A 17,421-nucleotide genomic window follows, 5' to 3' on the forward strand; every position below is an offset into this window, starting at 1 on the left:
TCCTCCTGCTATGACAGCTTAAACATCAGACTGTTTAAAGGCCTTGCACTGTGTTTTCTAACACTTCTAGGCTGATGAGCCCTGCCAGGTAAACATGTGGGTGGAAAAATGCATAATATGATGGAAAAAGCATAATGACACCAACATGTAAGAATTATAACAAAGAAAGTTGCTGCACTGACAAGTGTAACAAAGCTAGCAAGGTAGTAAAGCAGTTTGTCCACACCCATACATCCTCATCAGGAGGCCTGGTCAGATAGCATAAGTGAAGACACCAGTGTGGGAGGACAAGTCTTAAAAAGGACAGCCCCATTTCATTTTCCTCAGCAGTCAAACACATCAAACATCTCCGCTTCTAAAGTCGACCTCAGGTCATCTAGCAGACAGCTGGTCTTCATGTTCACAGAGTTTATGATGGATTCTCATAGTGACCCTTCACACTGCTTTAATCTGCCACTTTATCACTTTAGTATGGCTACTGAGGTATGATATAATGGTGACACGGGGCAAAGAATAGCCACTGTTGTCATCAGAAGGTGTGAACCGGATTTGAAACATGAGTGTGCAGCACATACACAGATATGTACGTGTGCACAGTCAGTTATTTTTCTACAAGTGTATATTTTGCATGTTTTCTATAACGGTTGGTTCAAGAGATTTTCTGCATCTTCTTACTCATCTTCTAATTAAGAGGTGTAGCAAATACGCATTTTAGATTCCCCGACTTTATCCTCACCCTCACCTCTGTCATGATATCTACCATCCACACACTGTAAAAAAAATCTGTTTAATTTACGTTTAAATACCGGCAGCTGTGGTTGCCAGAACTTCACTGTAAAAATGACAGTGAGTGGGTTTTCTACTGTGAATGTGAATATCAGCAAAAAACTGTAATTCAGACTGAGTAGTCCCTTTATTTTTAGGGTAATTGTGTCCTTGTGACAATATGGTATTTCTCCATTAATTTCACATTAACATTTTTCTATTTTTACAGTAAAACTGTGTGTTTTCATAAGTTTTTCAAAAGTTTTGTACTATTCCTTGATTTACGGTTATTAAAGGTGTCTATTATGGTGATGTGCAATTTTTTATTTTACGCCCTATTTCTCATGTAATTTGACAGTGTTTTACTGTAATTTCTACAAATATTTTTTACAGTGCAACTCAGAAACATCATGTATTTACTCATCAGTTAACACGCACATCTGCAGCTGACATCATAGGTTTGTGCTTACAGTTGGACAGTTGTCAGAGCCAAACGTTCACAGGTTGTCCCCTTGTCAAATTCTGTCAAGTGAGGAAATTTGTTTTTTTCTGATGATCTGCAGGGGGGGAAATCAAACAAAACTCTATTTCTGCTTGTTCCAGTTGGTCTCACATTACAGATTTGCCCAATGGATCATATTTTTGAGAAAGCTGTGCAGTTTTGCAGCCAAACCCCTTAAAAGCAGATCACAGTTGGAAACAAAGTATCTGCAATTTCTGTAGCCAACAGACCAAAACACTGGCCCATATGAACAATCATAGCACCCACCTCAATTATGATCATGGAACTATTTCAGTGGAGATAAATGCCAGAGGGATCATGTGATAACCCTTCATGTGAATGTAAACACAGAGCTGAGGGCATCTCAACATCTCAGAGTTAAAGAGACGTGAAGGTAACCCCCGCTTACAGCAAAATCACGTCAGCAAAATCACGTTACATAACGGTTCGTCTCCAACTTTAATCATTTCAAGTCAATCCGTGCGCGGCCTGGCCGCTTTGCGCACATGACTGAGCAGGCCATATAGGGACCGCACTGGCAGAATGTGCAGGTGTCATCGCTCGCTATTGGATTACTGTGGGAATTCCCTACGTCATTTTCTTTTTATGCATCTCTTTCACAAGACGCATGCATGAAACCGAAATCGATCAATTATCCCCCTTCAGTGGAAAAACCACAACAATAACAGCAGAACACGATCCGCAGAAGACGACGCTGCGGTTGCTTAATGACAGATTCTGCTGCTTTGAGCATCATCATCATCATCCTCATCATCATTATCACCATCACTGCTGGAAGCCATGAACACCTACACACGCTGCCTCCATTCCTGACGGCGCACTGGGTGGCAGGCAGAGCTTACCTTTGGCGCAGAGGTGCGGGATGGAGGAGGAGGACGGTGCACGGATGATGACAGCGCTGCCACCAAGCACCTGCTCCGTGGTTTCTGCGCGGGGATATCACGGTTTAGGTCGTTATCCCTGCAGTCCAAATGAGGCGGGACGGGCGGGGTGCCGCGTTAGTGGCCCCCCCTCCCTCTCAGATCCCGAGCCAGGGCAGCTTTGGAGCTCGGAGTCACGTATCGAGACGGTATCCCTCTGAAAAGCTGCGGCGCTGCAGAGACACCTCGGCCCTCTTCGGTAGCAGCGTCCAGAGGTGTGCGCATAAACTCCACCAGCACCACCCTGCACTCTGTCCGCACAGCAGGCTGCTGCTGCTGCTGCTGATGATGGGGGCTTCAGGCGTGCAGCTCATACAGGCATCGCATTATTCTCCCTCTCTGCATCGCAATGCGCTGCAGTCAGAGCCCACGTCCTCCCCAGCATCAAGTCCCGACAGATGCACAAAATCTGACTTGGGCAGAGCATGTAACTAACCGCTGTCAGTCCAAAAACAGAGACACACAGAGAGAAAAACACGTAGCTTTCTTACCGGAGGATGGCGTAATGTTGGCTTTCTTTGCAGTGGAGTGGCTCTCCTTGCTGGGGGGAGCGGAGGGACTTATTCAGAGGATTGTCGTGCCTCAGATGTAGTTTTTGCGGCTGATAACATATATACACACACTGCATATTAATGTGGGAATATGCCAGAGTGGGAGGTGACTCGAGACACGTCCCTGGAGAGAGAGAGAGAGAGAGAGAGAGAGAGAGAGAGAGAGAGAGAGAGAGAGAGAGTCAACCTGTAGATGCATCCAGAATAAGTGTATTTACTCACTTCACTTAAGTGCAATTTCGAGTTAGGCCTTTTTTTATGTACTTCTAATCTACTCCTGCTACATGTCATATTGAATCGAGAGCGATAGTTTACAGCCCGACCGATATGGGGGTTTTAAAGATAATACAATTTTTTTTTATTACCGATGTGGCGGCGATATGTTCACCATGTTTGAGCTGACATTTTAGATGCTGATTTTGCAGCGATATGATACGCAGAGGGCTACTTTCTAGAACAAAAAAACATTTTTTTTTAAGAATTTAACATTACTGTTAACAGTACAATTTTCTTATTTTCAATTTACTTCAATACTATTTTTGCTTTGGGAAATGTATTGAACTTTAATAATTTAGCCTAACTATTTAATTTGGAACTACTTTATATTGTTGTGGAATTACTTTAGGTCATCTGGGTGAAAGTGGATCTTCTTGTTTGAGGCATGTGAGGGGAGAAAGCATAGACATAAATATATAATATATATAATAGACATAATAATTATTTATTATGTCTATGGGAGAAAGGGTTGTGGTTGTTCTTGGCTGCACGCCTGAGTAAACGGTAGAAACGTGAATTGGTCCTCGTGCTTTTCTTTTTATCCATGATTCAATAAATTAGTTATCATATGGAAAGACCTGCATTACATTAAGATAGGCTTCTTTGCATGTACAATGTATAATGTTGCAAACCAATTACATAAATGGGAACTATCCTTATATTATACTTTCCGAATCATAATTTAGCACCTTTGAGTATCTAGAAAAGTGATATAGCTACAAATTGAATATGTTATTATTATTATTATTATTATTAATAATAATAATCCTGCCTAGGGCACCCAAAATGGCTAGAGACGGCCCTGACCCCATGAAATTACATGAAAGTTTTCATATTGGCCCATTGGATAACACATACATATAGATACTGATGGGTTAAATGTAGAGGTTGAATTTCCCCATTGTGGGATTAATAAAGGATAAACAAAGATAAATCTTTAATCTTAATCTTAAATATACCTTTGATAGATTATTATCAGATGATAATATCAGTCCACCGGTTTATTGTTCCGGCTCTACTCTACACCTTACTGCTTTTCAGATTAACATTTTATATACAAACATAGGGATAAATATGATGTATTGAGATTTAAATAAAAATCTAGATTGTTTTGTTGTGAGTTGTTGAGTGTTGGACACATTGGTCATAGAGATGTCTAGCTTTTTTTCAAATATAATGGAACTATATGGCACTTGTGATGCTGAAGTGCCAAGAAATACATTAAATTCACAGACGTTGTTGTGAGCAGTTTCATGGAGTAATTATACTAAAAAAATAAAAATAGTTCCTACGTCAAACTGTTCACAGCAACGTCTGTGGATTATGTTGAGTAACTGGGTCAGGATTTCTGGAAAGACACATTGCTGTTGACTTTTTCAAATGTATTTTTGGTGTTGTGAAGTGACATATGGTTCCAATATATTGGAGACAAGGCAGGCGCCTCTAAAGCAGATATCTTCAACACTTTGCAACTCACACACAAGCAATCTAAATGGATCAATAGCAGTACAGGTTGGAAGAATAATGTGTTTTTATTTTTTATTTTGTGTCATTTTAACTACTCAATAACAGCGAACACAAAGTAGTTTTTATGAAGAAAAAAAAGCTCCATCTTGACCCACTTTAAAATGAATTGGTGGAAAAGGTATTCAGATCCTTTACTTCAGTAAAAGTACTAATACCAAACTGTGAAATTACTCCACTATAGTAAAAGTCCTGCATTCAAAACTTACTGAAGTAAAAGTACAAAAGTATCAGCATCAAAATGTACTTAAAGTATCAAAAGTAAAAGTACTCGTTATACCGAATGAACCCACTCAGATTGTTATATATATTCTAAATATATTATTACATTTTTTGTATTGATGCTTTTATGTATGAAGTGTTTTAATGTTGTAAATATAGGGCATATTTTAACTACTAAATATGTAAAATTTTGAGTTTGAAAAGTAACTAAAGCTGTCAGCTAAATGTAGCTGAGTAAAAAATACAATATTTGCATTAAAATGAAGTGGAGTAGAAGCATAAAGTTACATTAAATAGAAATACTCAAGTAAAGTACAAGTACCTCCAAATTGTACTTAACTACAGTACTTGAGTAAATGTACTTAGTAACATTCCAACACTGTTAAAGTGTTGCTTCTGCATTGATGCATATATTGTAACAATACAATAATAATAATAATAATAATATAGGTTCCATATTAAGATATATCTACTCCTGCATAATGGACAACTGTTGATATTTAATTTATTGAGGTAGACCACCCTTGTGTTCTTCAATTTCTTATTAATTGTTATGCCTGGTACATTTGTTTGGACAAATATAATGATAACAACAAAAACAGTTCATAAGAGTTTAATTTAAGAGCTGATATCTAGACATTTTCCATGGTTTTCTTGATAATAATCAAAATCATTATCAAGAAAACCATGGAAAATGTCTAGATATCAGCTCTTAAATTAAACTCTTATCAGCTATAGTTGTTGTTATCATTATATTTGTCCAAACAAATGTGCCTTTAGTTGTACCAGGCATTAAAATTAACAAGACATGGAAGAAAACAAGGGTGGTCTAATATTTTTTTCATGACTGTATGCCTGTAGACAGCACATACACAGCATTAATGATCGTAGTTTTCAATTAAGGTTGATTAGCCTTATGCCAGTCAGGCCAAATTAGGAGCAATGGATGTCCAGTATAGTGAAGATGCACTTACATAGACACACCAGGGCAAACAGGAGAGAGTAGAGTATACATGGAGTCAGTGCTGCAGCTTCATACATCCTCCTGTCGCAGACTGTGATCAGGTGTTGGCTGGGACACGGTGCCGCCTGGTGGACACTCAGCAGAGGTGCACAACAATCACTGACACAGCAAAAAAGGAGATAGAGTAGAAATGATGGAGATGAAGAGCAGTGAAGGGCTTCTTCAAAGTGGACGAGACAGTATGAGAGGGGCTGTATTTAATCACAATTACGTAACATAAGAGCTAAAGACCTATTTTTTTAACCCTTAATAGGACACTCATTGAAATACTTGCAAATTCCAAATTTCAACCCTAGAGAATATTTGCGGATATTACATACAGCCAGAATGTGTAAAAAAAAAACATACGGATCCAGGGGAGGGGGGTAATATTTTGAGAAAAAAGTTTACGAGATTAAAGTGGCAAATCTATGAGAAAAAATGTGCACATTTATGAGATTTAAAGTGGTGAATCTGCAAGAAAAAAGTTGAATTTTTCCCCACTTTTTCTCTTAAATCTGCAACTTTTTTTCTTGTAGATTTGCCACTTTAATCTAGTAAATTTGCAACTTTTTTCTCAAAATATGACTATTATTTTTATTCATACTTGGCCCTAATATGCCGTCATAGTCAAGTTCTCCTCGTACAAGTCATTGAAGAATAACTCGACTGTTTCTTGCAAAAAAAAATTCTAAATTTTTCATTTTTACATTGGAGGTCCAGGTCAATAAAGTTAATATTATTATATATTTTCTCTCTCTCTCTCTCTCCCACCAATGGACATACGACAAAAAGAAACAAAAGAAAAAAAGACAGATTCAGGTGAGAGACTAGGGACAGTCCATAATAGATAATATAAACCAGCTATCTGTATGTTGTATCAATTTACTTATGTAGGCAATGGTCTGCTACAATATATTTGTGTATGATTGTCAGTGCCAAGGGAAAGAGAGAAAGATGGAGATGGAGAAAGGGAAAGGGAGAGCATGCAGGAAGAAGCAGGTGAGAAAACAACAATAAATTGATATATAGTGAACATCTCAAGAGGAAACTTTTGTTTCCTTGTCTGGACCGAATGATCAGTGAACTTGAGAGGCGTTTTTTCTGGTGTGAAAGAGGAGGTGCTCAATGGAAGTCAGTCCAACCTCAGGCCACTTCTGGTCTGAACCATAGACTGTATATAAATAGGTCTGAACCTCATCTGCAGTGGCGGTTCTACACAGGGGCCTACAGGGGCCACTGCCCCTGTGAAGAAGCCCTTGGCCCCTGTTGTGGCCCCTGTGTCAAATTAATAATAAAATGATCAATTTTAATGATGAACAACGGAACAATTCTTACCTATTTTTTGTTCAAACAATATCTCATTGTGCACAAAAGGAACCCAGAATGTGTCCATTGTATAATAGTTTAATTATGCAATAAAAGCACAAAAGGACCCCAAAGAAGATCATTCTCACTATACTGCACTTTCAAAATAAAAAAAGTAATTGTGCACAAAAATGAGAAATTTCATTGTTGTGCAAAAATAATTATTGCTGGTAAGTCTCATTATTTCAATCAGTGTATTTGTATCTTCCAAATATACTTAAAGGAGATTTTTCAATGAGCTAAAATATTTTTTTTATATTTATATATTTATATATATATATATATATATTTTTTTTTTATTTTATTTATATTTTTAATGTGCCCCTCTGATTAAACACTGGCCCCACAGTAAAATTAGTCTAGAACCGCCACTGCTCATCTGACAACACTGGCTCTGCGTTCAAGATGGGGAACAATCTTCTCCGTCGTGATTGGTCAAATGTTGGAGCTGGGTGAAGGCGATTGGTGGGGGAATGTTGGAGCCGTGGATTTGATTGGCCGTCATCCTCCAACATTGTGAATGTTGGACGGCCGCTTCATTGGCAGCTAGCGTTCAGGCTGCAGTCTCCTCTGGAGGCGTGAGTTCGAATCCCACTTCTGACAAGATACTTTTTTTTTTACATCTCAGTGAATGTCCTTTCTGCAATGACACTAAATCAAAAACCATTGCGCAGATACACAGTTGTTTCCACTTTACCGCACGTAATCAGACCAACTGTGCAAGGAACTAGAGTTTGATTAACTCCTCCCTTGTTCTCAGCAGGGGACCATTTACACTTTTATTATTGTTATTGGTACGTGCTGTTTGATGACCCTACATAATTCCCATTGCAGTGAGTGAGAATAAAACAACAACAATTTTTCTCAGTTTTATTGCAACAACAATAGTGCCAAAAAATTGCACAGTTTGCCCATTTACAATGACATCAGATAAAAATGTGAGAAATATAAAAAACATCAAAGCAATCAATTTTTGACACAATAATGCTTTAACCTGAGGAGAAAATACTCTTCCACACCAGAGCCTCACCAGAAAAATATAAACAAAAGAAATTATCCCTCAGATATGGTACATTTTCACTTCTTCTGTAACCTGACCGCCTGTTACAGTTTATTAGCAAAGTAGTTCTGCACAACAAGGACCAGCGAGCAGGAGGTTACAGGTTTTAAAGTCACTCTAGGCAGAAGCGGAATAAAGGAAACTAACTTTAAAGCACTTATGAACAGTAATAACATTAATATGCTTCAATATTACCATTAACTGTGGAAAAAAAGGTAATATTTAATATATATTTAAGTTAATACAACAAGAACATTTTCACAGCCATGTCTCTGTAAAAATATCATTCATGTTGTGATAACTTTTCAATAATGGCCAGCTTCGTAACTGAATTTTACAGCTTCATAGAGTTCCATGTTGGTTTTTATTATAAGTCATGTCACACCGTGTGTCGTACTACAGTTTATGTTAATGCAAACATTTGACATGCTGATTCAAGATGGGAATGAATGCCCAGTTATATCTGTTGAAACCAACATGGTCTCACAGAAATCCGTGAAATAGCCACGGATTTCGCTTAACTCAAAATCCGTGGAATAGCCACGGAATCACTCAAATTTCCGTGAAACTGACACTAATTTCGCTACAATGGAAGTTAATGACAGTCATATCCCGTGGCTATTCCAACATACAAAATGATTATGTACATTCACTGAGTGAAGATTTAGAAAATAAAACATATATTTCTCGCTAGAAATGTGATCAAAATCCATTTTTATGCAGAAACTAAGTCAAAATATTGATTTTTCACTAAAAATGAGAGAACTGTCCGCCATGTTTTTTGTCCTGACCGCTGGGACCTTAAAAGTCACGTGACTTGGAACAAACCAATAGCCACGGGATATGACTGTCATTAACTTGCATTGTAGCGAAATCCGTGTCAGTTTCACGGAAATTTGAGTGATTCCGTGGCTATTTCACAGATTTCTGTGAGAGCATGTTGGTTGAAACGCTTGATCCAAAAAAGGAATTTGGTTTTACTGAGCAACTTGTTTTCAGTAACTCAAATCTTTGCTTTCAGCTGCACAACATTTGCCAAGTGGATGTTTACAGAGAACAATCCAAGTGAGTGGAGCAGATGGTAGATTTTACTGAGTGCTGAAAAGCTTGGGAAACAAGAAACGTAAGCTCACACACACAGAAGAGAGAAATCTGTCTGTCTGTAGGATATTTGTGTGTTTTGATCAGAATATATATGCTGTATAATGAACACCTAATTTGACATATTTAAAAAAAATCAACATAGCAATAAATGGTCTGAGGTACCACATAAGGTATTATTAAGACAAAAAGTATTGACAATAAGCTACACTTTACTCCATTTCCACAAATCCACTTAATCTTTTCATACACCCAGAAGCATTTTAATAGCAAGAGAATAACTGATAATAATGTTAAAGTGGAGAAATAATGTATTCAGTTGTTTCTTCCTGTCAGTGATGGGCGGATTGCTTCTCAGAATTGGTTACTTTGAGTTTTAAAAATATTTGGCGTCAATGGAACGGTTTATTCAGCCTCGCTCAGCGAGTAGCAGCCAGGCTGTTGACACTTTGTTCAAAACAATAATTCCTGTTTGTTAAATGTTATGAGCAACTCCACAACATGGATGTATAACTGGGTACAGCGTTGGGAGTCATGGCCCTGTTCATTCCTATGAAAGTTGCTCAATGAAGCAGAAAACATGAATTAAAATTACCCTGATGGATCTTCAGCACTGTTGGGCTCATAGAGCATACACACTAGAAACTGCAGCAGAGCGAACTGGCTAACCTCTGGTTAAGCCTTCCATTAACCTGAATTATGATGAAATAATTAAATCGTTCAGCTCTTCTAGACTTTTCCAAAATGTTATCAGATTGACTGAATCACATTCTGATAGTGAAACGAGTTGTTTTCTTGGGGTTGTACGAGCTGTTCTACAGGCGTCTCTTTTAGGATTCAAGTCTGTGGCAAAAAGTCGCTTTGGGCCTCGTGGCGTCACCGGACGGAACCAGGAAGTTGTAATTAAACAGTTTGGTAACGATAGGCGTGTTTCTGCGAAGTACTTTTTGGAAAGCGGCTGAGTGTTTTGGCCCCGTCCATTAGTTAGTTCCCCTCGGCCTCTGTTCCCATACAGGTACTTTTGTAGCGGCTAACCAACGAAGTTCCAATGTGACAACAGACCGACGCGGCAACCAGTGTTGCCAACTTAGCGACTTTGTATATTACTATATTTAGCTTTAATTTAGCGACCCCTCTAGTGACTCTTTTTTTAAAAAACGACTTTTTCGGGTGTTATTGGAGACGTTTGGAGACTCGTTCCTATTCTTCTTAACGAGTAGTAGGCGCCGTCCCAAAGCTCTCACAAGTGGCCCAGTCCTCCCGCAGCAGTCTCTCCCAGAGTTCCAATGTGACATAAATAGTTCTGCGACACTTGCGTGATTATTCAGCGCCAAATTTGACCGTGACATCAGTGATGCGACGCTGACCACAGACTGAAGCGGTAAGTCCAAACAGTCGAGACATCAACGTGGAAGGAGAGGAGATGGTTTCTGTGTTACTCTTCGTCATGTCGAGTTCTACTCGTGTCATATCCCGCCTCAACCGAATCCAATTAGACACGACTAGTAGCGGCTCAGAGATTAGCTACTTGAGGCAGCTACTTTCTGAGCCACTAACCCGTGAAGTTGGCCCGGTACATAACAAACACTAAAAGATTTGTTTTCCGCCCATCACTTCTTCCTTTAAAACAGGGGTGTCAAACTCTGGCCCGCGGGCCAAATTTGGCCCGCAGTGTAATTTTATTTGGCCCGCGAGGCAATATCAAATTATTATATTACTATTGTACTATAAAAGCTGACCCGCCGGTATTATACGGCGCATGTACCGCTAATACTAGATTTATTATTGTTGTTTTATTTTTAAATGTATTAACCTGTTGAAAAACTTTATTTTGATATTTAAATCAAATAGAAAAGAGGCATACGATTTTCATTTATTTTTTATTTAATAAATTAATGACATTGATGTGTTTTTTATTTGAAATTTGATTTTGCATGTCTGCACTATTTTGTTATATATTGTATGTTTATAAGCGTTTCTGGTTCCATATTTAATGTTAAAGCAAAACATGTTTGGTATATATTAAAAGGTTTATTTGTTCAATGTTGGCCCGCGATTTTATTCAAGTTTTAAATTTTGGCCCATTGTGTATTTGAGTTTGACACCCCTGCTTTAAAACATCCTTTGAATTCAAACTCTGTTGCACAGTTGCATGGATATATGGACACATTTGTTATAGCTGAACTACAACAAGAGAGCAACAGAACCACAGTTCATTTCACCGGTTTGAAAATGGCATTTTTTTTTTTTTAAGTTGATGGTTGATAAAATGTAAAAATCTTAAAATACAGTATTAAACCAACTTTAAACCCTTTATCCTAATTCTGGCTGAGCAGATTTTCTGTCCTGCTCGTAAACGCCACACATCCCATTTCAGACAAAACACACAGAACATAATTTTGTTCAGGATATAAACATTTTTTCCTCCCAGGGTGAAGATTTTCCAGTTTGGAAATAAAATCCCCCATGTTTAAATTTGGAACAACTACATGATCACAGTGAACACCGATATATAAATCACATTTATATTAATAGAAAACACAGCTCTCATCTCTACTAACTTGTTCTACAAAGTAGTGTATGCCACCAATTCACGACGAGGCAGACGATGTGCATCTCAAAGCACTAAAACTGCACCAAAAAACGGACAAGTGCACAGAAAAGCTGATCACTTACGCCACTAGTAACTGTAGAAATCCAAACACACAAAGACATTCGGTGCAGGTACATTCACATTGGGAACAACAGCATTGGTGTCTTTGCAGAGCATGCTGACGTATGATTGTATGTTTGCTTAGAGTGATTGGTCCCTAATGAACTTATCTTTAGTATCTAGTTGTTATAGAGTCACACACATGAAAAAAAAAAAATCATACTAGCATGTTATTGTGAGTAAACACATTCACGCAGAGCCACTGTAGGCCTTTATCATTTAGCCAAGACACTGCTGCTGAGGAAGTGACAGGCAGGTGTGAAGCAGATGCATTACTGCATACATAAGAAAGCAGAAAGGCACAGCAGCTGCTCCACCGACATGAAGGGGCTGTGAGCAACAGCAGGAGGATGTGAGACGAAGCAATAAGACATCATTTCCATCACGGAGAGGCATTAAGTAAAAAATATGTTTAAAAAAACCCCAACAGAATCTGGTCCAGCTGTGTTACATCAGTCTTGATCACCTGTCGTGTTACTAACATACTGTAAATCACTTGTCATCAGTGTGTTTCATAGATTTTTCAGTATCACATGGATTCGGAAAACTTAATTGAGAATAGGCCTGTCACGATAACTGCTATATCGACTTATCGTTTGATATACACTACCGGTCAAAAGTTTTAGAACACCGCAATTTTTCCAGTTTTTTATTGAAATTCAAGCAGTTCAAGTCAAATGAACAGCTTGAAAGGGTACAGAGGTAAGTGGTGAACGGCCAGAGGTAAATAAAAAAAGGTAAGCTTAACCAAAACTGAAAGATAATGTACATTTCAGAATTATGCAAGTAGGCCTTTTTTCAGGGAACAAGAAATGGGTTAACAACTTTACTCTATGGAGTCTTGGGCTATTTTGTCCATTTTTGAATTCTTTTCATGTCTTTGTAAGTCATTTTGTGTCTTTTGGGGTCTTTTTTTGTCATTTTGTGTCTTTTTTTTGGTAATTTTGTGTCTTTTTTTTAGTCCTTTAGTTCAACATAAAATGTGATTTTGAATCTTTTTTTATTTTCAAAACACTATCATGCTCAATAAAGAATTTTAAATGTTGCAAATGTGCATTCATTTCAGAGTACACTGAGATATTAAACTGCATCATTTTCAATTAAATTCTGGAAAAGTTGGTGTGTTCTAAAACTTTTGACCAGTAGTGTATAAAAATGGACACAATAGTTTTCTTCTGGACTCAATGTATTGTCGTTTACATGGGTGACTTTTTGTTTTTTGGTGTTGTGTTTAAAGGAATGTTGCAAATGTTTGACGGGCAGTACGAATTGCCGGGAAAAAAAACAACAATATTTCCCAAGCAGCCGTTCCAGCTGTTTATATGTTATTTTAGTAATAAAGTAAAATATAATGATCATCTCATTGAAATTTTTTGTTAACATAGCCTTTAAATCTATTTTATTTCTTTTGGTCGTAGTTAATTTATTTAAGTTTTATTTATCTTGGATGTTTTAATATTTCTTTTCCACATTTCAATTCAAATGTTTAATATTCTCAAGATTTAAAAATCCATTGATGTGGATAAGGATGTACTTGTTATGCTCCGATATCATTATAAAACTAAAATAGATATAAAACTAGATAGTTCTGGGAAGATATATTGTCCTAAACAATGTGTTATCGTGACAGGCCTCAGTGTGAGTGCAACTTAAAAAGTTACTGGCTACCAAAACTGAAGTCTAACAGCAACTAAATGTTGGGCCTACACATCAACCATAGAGGAAACAGTTCATCACTAGTAACTAGCAATTTTTGGCAATAGAATCTGCCATCTGGTTCCTTTGATGTAAATCCAAAAGCTTTAAGTTAGAAATATACAGGTGCATTTCAATAAATTAGAATATGATGGAAAAGTCCATTTTCAGTATTTCAAGTCAAATAGCCCCAACCAAGTATTGAGTCATATAGATGGACATACTTTTCAGAGGCCAACATTTACATATTAACCCTGTGTTATCGCCAAATTTGTAATTTTTCACTTTTGTTTTGGCAATCATTTTGGCTGTGATACTGCAAATGGCATGTTTTTTGGAAGAAGGCTTTTTTTCTTGATATATCTTGGATTTCAAATTTCCTTTTTTCTAACAGCTCTATAATAGCTCTGTGTACAAATATACGACCCTTTCAGGCCCTTAAGGCTGAAAATCTCCTGTTCTAAAAAACTGCTTTAAAAAAAAAAGATTAATATTTTTTTCTACTTTTTTCTGCATAAACCTCTTAAACAACTTCACCCTGCTCAAAACCACCAAACATATAAAGATTTTGAACATTTTAACCCTTTAAAAAACAGTTTGATTACATGATGTCATTGCTTTTCAAAGAAAAAACAAAAAATGTAGTTATTTTCCACATAATACATTTTTTTGGCTGGGGCATTTGTTTTATAAAAAACATCAGTGACATCATGCAATCAAATGCAGACATAGTGGTTTATGTAGAAAAAAAGTAGAACAAATGTTAGTTATTTTTTATGGAAGTGGACATTTTCTACCTTAAGGGCCTGAAAGGGTAATAAATTAAAGTGATCATAGAGGGTCAAACATACTTTTTTGTAATATTCAAAATTTTTGAGACCCTGAATTTTGGGTCTTCATTAAATATAAGCCATTATCATTATAATTAGAAGAAAATTAAGTACATTCAGACAAGAAAAGTTTCATTCTGTGTGTAATGGATCTATATAATGTGTTATTTCCACTTTTTGAATTGAATTACTGACATAAATCAACTTTTCTATGATATTCTACTTCATTGAGATGCAACTGTAGAATCACCAATGTTCCCCTTTAATGTAGGTGTTATCAGAAGAGGACGTTATATTTAATCTTTCTGTCAACATATCCCATCAGAAGACCAAAATCAAAGATGAACTGATTTCACTTATAAGTATAAGTCCTACCACCCATATGACTGCATAGGTTGTTTGTTCCTACCCTCCAATAGGATCCACAGGAGTGTTGCCTAAATTAGCACCCTTTACTGGTGGCAGGAGACCAACACATCCTTGCATCTAAATTTAACACGCAGGTCGTTGTCACAGTTTGTTCAGGTTTAGGCAGCAAACTTCTTGGTTAGGTTTAGGAAAAAAAAAAACAAGGATTGGGTTCTGTTGTTTCCCCCAAATTCTGTGTTTTACATTTCAACTGTTCTTAATTCTCCCTTTTAAGACTGAAGGTAGTTAAAAAAAAAATCAATCAGGAAGAATATTTTATCATGTGGACTATAAAGTGTCAGTAATTCAACAAGTAAATATTAAAAATGTCAAGAATATTAATGCATTTGATGTCTCCTGACTCATGGTAGTGATTTAAATTTGCTCTGCTCTTAATTAAGCGATTAGTGTTGAAATCCTTAAAAAAACTTTTCTGGCTTAAATGATGATGGTCTTGACATTTGATTGGTTTCGGGCCTATAGCCGCCCCATCCCCAACCTCTGCCTCTAGTGTCAGTTTTTCCTTGTGATTCAGTTTTGGTGCTGTGAAAAAAACGCTAACAGTAGTGAAGAAACCCTGGATTTGTATGAGTTAACATTTTGGCAAACTCTGCTGTACTCTGTTTAATTTCAATAATTTCTATCATCATATTCCGCAATTCTGTCCGTGTTTTCTGAATGGGGAAATCATTGTTTTGGGTTAAAATAATCACATTTGTTATGTAACTTTACTTGGTCACCTGCCCTTATAACTCCCATTATAATAACTACAGCTACTGGTGATCGCCACCACTATTAATGCAATGTAATGTAAATTATGGGATGTAATGAGCTGCTATTACAAACAACCTATGGAGTCATTTTTTGGAGGACACTTTCATTTTTTTCTGATTACAAAGTCTGATTTATCTTTCCAATAACTGAATTTTCTTTGGACTTCCATCCTTCACACTTCCTCCTGCTGCTTTAAATACTTACTAGAACACCAAATGTGTATCAATCCACAGCCGAAAATAGTCCCAACAAATGTGCCATTTCTTGTTTCAGTAATGCTGACTAACAACATCTTCGCCCCAAAGGAAACAATATTTGTGAGCAGTTTATAAAAAAGCAAGTCATCAGTAGAAAGCAATGGGCTTATTGAGTATTGACACCAGATCACTAATTGTTGGCTTTAGTTGACAGTAAGAAAAACATATATTTATAACTCCAGCCTTTATCTTCTAAATTGCTCTTAAAAAAGGTTATAAGGTCAAAGAACTCAAGTGTTCCTTCCTGTAGAAAATAAGTAAAACATTCAAAGAAGATTTTCGGACACAAGACCAGTAGTTTTGTTATCCGTTTTAGATGAAAAGTAGTTTAAACAAACAAAGAAAAGAAGTCAAAAGTGGGTGTTATTGTTGGTCACAATTATTCACATGAACACCTGCCATTAAGATAATTATCCACGCCTAAAAAACAACACCTATCAAATACAAGACACTTCTCTTATAAACCCTGATGCTGCAGCCAAGCAAAACAATTCCAATCACAATACGGGGTTAAATGTTTACTGTTTATGTGTATCAGCTGCAGCCCTGAACAGACATCTTATAATCCTCCAGTGAACAGAAATCCGAGGCTTAGAGGAAGTATGTAATCTGCTTTTTAAACTTTGCTTGCCTGAAGCTTCACCGTGATCAACGTACAGCTTCTAAACACCAACGAGCCATGATGATCACAGTCATTATTAATCTCATGTGACTGATTGTGTGTCCACAACATAAGAAACCAAATTAATATTTATGGTTTGTCCAATCCCCAGATGCCAATTTGTCTGTTTAGCATATTTATCTCCCAATCACCTCATTAACTTAATCACATTTAACCAGTCAGCAGCCGGGCATTACCGCCAAACAGGCACATAAAGACAGACTGGAGGAGGCTTTACATGGAGGATCAATGAAGTATTCACCTGCCTACTTTGTTATGTTAGTGTTTAACATTAGAAGTAACTTGGACTTTTTATATTGATTAACAAAAAAAATGCTAAGATTTGTAGCTGCACCCACATGGTTAATTTCAGCATAATGTACATTGAATGTACTGCGAACTGTAGAGAAATAATGTTTTTATTCACCAATTCACTTTCTTCAGCTCTGCCGTGTTTTATATCAAAATTAAGTTAGTCAGTATAAACCACACCTTCATATTAAAAGCTGACTAAGAACAATGGGGAAGAAATATTAGACCATCTTGTTTTCTTCACTTTTTTCATTTTAAAGCCTGGCACAACAAAAGTTACATTTGTTTAAACAAATATAATGCTGATATAAGATGATATCTAATCCTTTTCCATGGTTTTCTTGATAATAACCAAAATCATTACCAAGAAAACCATGGAAAATGTCTAGATATCAGCTCTAAAATTAAACTCTTATGAGCTATTTGTGTTGTTATCATTATATTTTTCCAAACAAATG

At 36.8% G+C, this 17,421-nt stretch overlaps 1 protein-coding gene across 1 annotated transcript in view; it reads right to left on the reverse strand.

Annotated features, from left to right (window-relative positions):
- hecw2a (HECT, C2 and WW domain containing E3 ubiquitin protein ligase 2a) overlaps window positions 1–2,870 on the reverse strand; it is a 65,236-nt gene extending 62,366 nt beyond the window's left edge. Inside the window, exon 1 of the mRNA XM_059343505.1 lies at window positions 2,700–2,870. The gene's annotated coding sequence lies outside the window, so the exon portion shown is untranslated. The remainder of the gene's footprint in view (window positions 1–2,699) is intronic.
- Between the last annotated feature and the right edge of the window lie 14,551 nt (window positions 2,871–17,421).

The sequence above is a fragment of the Centropristis striata genome, chromosome 10, assembly GCF_030273125.1.
Source record: "Centropristis striata isolate RG_2023a ecotype Rhode Island chromosome 10, C.striata_1.0, whole genome shotgun sequence".
NCBI classification, from domain to species: domain Eukaryota; kingdom Metazoa; phylum Chordata; class Actinopteri; order Perciformes; family Serranidae; genus Centropristis; species Centropristis striata.